Below are 4512 nucleotides of genomic sequence, written 5' to 3'. Positions count from 1 at the left end.
TGTGGGTAGGTGACAGGTGACTGCTACGGTTTTGGAGAAACGAGAATAGGAGACGGTTTGGGAAAACGGAAATAGCAGTTCATAAATGAAACGGATTGAATGGACCCCACGCTAACAACTCTAAGCAGTCAACGCTTCGAGTGTGTTGGTTAAGACAAGCCCCTCAGAGTGATGGGCACAAAGCCGGCTGTAATCATAAACTTGTTCTCCACTTTAAAATTAAATTTATTTGAAATGAACAACATTGTATTTTGTATTTTGTTTCGTAAAAAGTATGAAATGAAAGTGTAAAATGAACTACTAATACTAATTCATTCAATACCATCCAATACATAATTGAATAGATCTTTTTAAGTATATCAATGATATATTTTAGTAAGTCGAAATGGGCCGTTTGGATCAATTTTTAAAATTAAATCCAAGTGTTACATGTCGGAGTGCCGGCATACGACACTGGCTATGGGGGCGAAAGTTTGCACCGCCCCCATCCTCAGGCCGGTACAATCCGTTGCACACACCTCCCTGTCCAGTACCAAGTACCAGAAGTGGCAGGTTCGTTGGAGAACGCTACAGCTTAAATTTAATTTTTTAATAGCCGATAGGCTATATATTGTGAGGTTTCAGTTGAAACTTTCTCACGCGGAAACAATTTCCAGTAGTTGTTGTTAAACTGGAGTTGTTTACTAGTTTTCCATTGCCTGCCAAATTTCCAGTCACCAAAAATTGCATCAAATCAAATCAAATCGGATTCATTTAATATTGGTTTGAGATTCTATAAATTATATCCGATCAGATTAAGAAAGGGCAGCCGCTGAGTAATCTCTGCAAGTTAGTCAAGACGCCGGTCGAGCAAAGCATTGAGATAGGGCATCGAAATCTGAACGACAGGAAAACTTTCAGAGGCTTTCCTGTGGTGGGTTATAATCACCTTTTGCAGAGTTCTTCGGGTTGCCAGACCGATGCCCCGCAATAAGGAGAACGATCTATGTCCGTGGAAGGCAAAGGATACATTTGCAATTGGGACACGGAACTGAAGGGCAACTTCTATCATCATACTTCCATTGCAATCCCTGTGTCGAGAATTGATAAAAACAACAGAAACACAGAAATACAGAGGAGAAGAAGCAGGAGAGAAACCCATGAATGGGCTCTGATGAACACACGCCCAGTCTATTGTATAAATAGCCAAATACATATTTAATGTTTCGAAGACTCTAGAGAAGACTTAGATGCAGATTTAATTGTGGATTGGTGAAACAGTGCACACGTGAACAATGTGGACTGAAGTCTCTAGAAGTTACTCAGTGCATAGTCGATTGGAGACACTGTTTGGTTGGTAGGTGATAATTAATTTATCTACCAACATCTTCCCATAAATTAATTATCAAATTGTTTTTGATATCCCCCCATAATCGAACTAGGATGGGTCCTGGTTTCAAGCCTTTTTAAGTACCCATTTACAACAAATTTTGTTTCCCCTAAACACTTTGGGTTTTCACAGTTTACCCTTAACCGATTCGCTACAAATTTCATTTTTACAATAACTTTTGGGTTTTTAACCGGTTTACCCATAACCTTTTGGGTTTTTAACCGGTTTACCCATAACCATTTGGGTTTTCCCCAACTAATACAATCACTTTGAATTTCACATTACTTTGGGTTTTTTTTACCCAAACAAGTGGTTTTGGCTTACCACAAACCATCACAAGAGACTCAGCACTAACATGGTTCCAATGACCGTCGCGATGGGGAAACTTTCATCACTTCGAAATTTTTTCTTAAAATTATCGAGTCCATATAAAAAGCAAACCATCTACCTAGACACATAGGTAACCAAAAGCAAACCATCTACCCAGACACATAGGTAACCAGCCACTGTGCTCGCCAGTTCTATAGGAATGCTTTTTAGATACGTGGTTCATCAATAATATATACCACAAACTCTGAAGTGTTGTGTACCACCAATCATGCACCCCCTTGCATCAAAACAATAATTTTGTCACCTCCAACCAAAAACATTTCAAACATGATCAGACATCTTGTTGGAAACTCCTTATAAAAACATAACACAAATAGAACAGAGAATTCCACAGGCTTTCCTCATTCATATAACAGAGATGCCTCTTAGACTTTGTATTGTTGACCACATAAGCAGCAAGTAATACAAAGCCCACCTGGATTCATAAACATACTCTCCATCTTTTGACAACATACAAAGAAAAAGACGAACACTTAAACAGGTCATCTCATGGCCCATATACCAGACTACAAACAGTGCAGAGCCCACAAAGAAACAAAGCTCCTTCTTTGCTCACAGACAAACCCAATTCACAACACACACACAATTCACAACACACACAGGTAACAATTAGGCATCAAATAATGGAGAGGAGAATCTCTGTGAAAGAGCTCTCCAGATCCAGTCGTCACACATCACAGCTCACACTACACACACAAACTGTGGTAGCTTTCTATCTGCAACACTTCTCCTCACCCACGGCTCAGACAACGACACAATCCACAGCCCAGGATTTGAATGTGCTCTGATACCATGATAAAAACAACAGAAACACAGAAATATAGAGGAGAAGAAGCAGGAGAGAAACCCATAAATGGGCTCTGATGAACACGGGCCCAGTCTATTCTATAAATAGCCAAATACATATTTAATGTTTCGAAGACTCTAGAGAAGACTTAGATGCAGATTTAATTGTGGATTGGTGAAATAGTGCACACGTGAACAATGTGGACTGAAGTCTCTAGAAGTTACTCAGTGCATTGTCGATTGGAGACATTGTTTGGTTAGTACGTGATAATTAATTTATCTGCCAACAAGAATAACAGAAGCCATTAGAAACCTGAAGCGGCTTCATGACATGTATCCAAGTGCATTGTGCACCTTTGTTTCGTATCTGATTCAGTGTTCTCACGCCGGTTATTCCTTGCTGACAATCCCAACCGCCTGAAAACATGAATATATATAAAACCACTTTCAGTTGAAATAGGGTATATAAAATGAAGACATGCTTCAATTTTGATAGAAATCACCCTAATCAAAAAAAAAATTAGTGCGAAGCCTTTAAGAGCAAAAAATAAGGACTGGATCAAGATAAATTGGGAATTCGATGTGGTCCTCAACTTTCCAACAAGGGGTTTCTTCACAGTCATATTTCAATCCCCTGAACAAAGGGATAATTTTTTTAGGACTGGTCCGTGGATAAGCAAGGATGCGTATCTGAACCTACAGAAGTGGATTTTAAATTTCAACCCTAGAGAAGTTTCCTCCATGTATAATACTATACAATCTCCCACTGAAATATTATTCTTAGGAGTGTTTAACCGAAATTGGTGGCATCGTGGGCAATACCCTGGAGATCGACATGCACAATGGAGAAACCCTAATTTATGCATGAATTAAATTAATCTCCATCAACTATATTCTACCGCACATTAAGTTTTCTCTTACATCAGAAATATGGCTTTAGACAATTGAGATAGAGATAATAAAATTCTTCAAACCAAAATGTAAAATTCAAACCTAGAACAAAGTCGCATGCACTTGATTCCCACCCAATATAGAAAATTGTTGGATTCCAAAAAAGAACATTTAGACTCTTGAGGTATGTCCTTTTCCATGGTTTCAACGCTTTTTTTGGGTTCTCTATGCGTCAGATCATTTCTTTTTTCTTTTGATTGCTAGCAGCTGTAGGAAGATTGGTTTTGGTTTATATCATTTTTCTGCTGGTTTTCGTAGATTTTTCTTGCCAATGCTGCCCATTTTTTCTCATCAACATCGTTTCAGTTAGTATCATAACTCTCATTGCTTGGCATTGCATCAATTTGATTATGCTCTGTCAAAGCATTCCCTTTTTGAATTGAGTTGATACCTTATGTAGAAAATTCAGTGTTAATGGTTGTGGGGTTTAAGGTAATTTCATAGATTCCTCCTACAGTTGCTGATTTCAGTATCCATTAGTCCACAAGCTGAGGAAAGGGATTTCATTTGCACCAACATTCATCACTCCAGGGCAAGCACTAGAGGGAGGCAGGACCAACAAGAAGGTGTAGTTCCATGTTACCACTCGACACAGTTCCAAATTGTTACCTGTCCATCCAAAATCAGTGGAGAATACATCTCAGGGAGATTTACCATCCTCAAGGCATGACAAAATTGAGATCCAACATTTTGGCCAGTTGAACTCTTAGTTTTTTATGTTGCCAGTTCAAGTTTGGGTTTGCGGCTATGGCATTTTTTGGGGGGTCGTTTTCGACCATAGAAAAAGATATAAAAATCATGAATATTATTTGCAATGGTTTGGCTGTCTCTTTCTATTTTTATTGTCGGGGTGTTCTGTTCCACTGTATTCTTTTTACCTATAGGGCCACTTCATAAAAAAATCGTATCTTTCGAATACGTGCATCACTCTTGAATGTAGAAGCCCATATGGGCATATTTGAAACTTTAAAAATTTCCATATATATTTTGGCAATTTGGAGTTAGTTATATGCTAT

General features: G+C 38.5%; 1 long non-coding RNA gene across 1 annotated transcript; it reads right to left on the bottom strand.

Annotated features, from left to right (window-relative positions):
* Positions 1–343: 343 nt before the first annotated feature.
* LOC131059972 (uncharacterized) lies at positions 344–2600 on the bottom strand. Its single transcript, XR_009358550.1, has 2 exons — positions 1607–2600; positions 344–1575 (listed from the first exon to the last, which is right to left on the bottom strand). It is a non-coding gene; the product is annotated as an uncharacterized LOC131059972 (long non-coding RNA).
* Positions 2601–4512: the final 1912 nt, after the last annotated feature.

The sequence above is a fragment of the Cryptomeria japonica genome, chromosome 7, assembly GCF_030272615.1.
Source record: "Cryptomeria japonica chromosome 7, Sugi_1.0, whole genome shotgun sequence".
Lineage (NCBI taxonomy): Eukaryota > Viridiplantae > Streptophyta > Pinopsida > Cupressales > Cupressaceae > Cryptomeria > Cryptomeria japonica.
The sequence above is the reverse complement of the archived record's forward strand: the minus strand, read 5'-3'. Positions and strand labels throughout refer to the sequence as shown.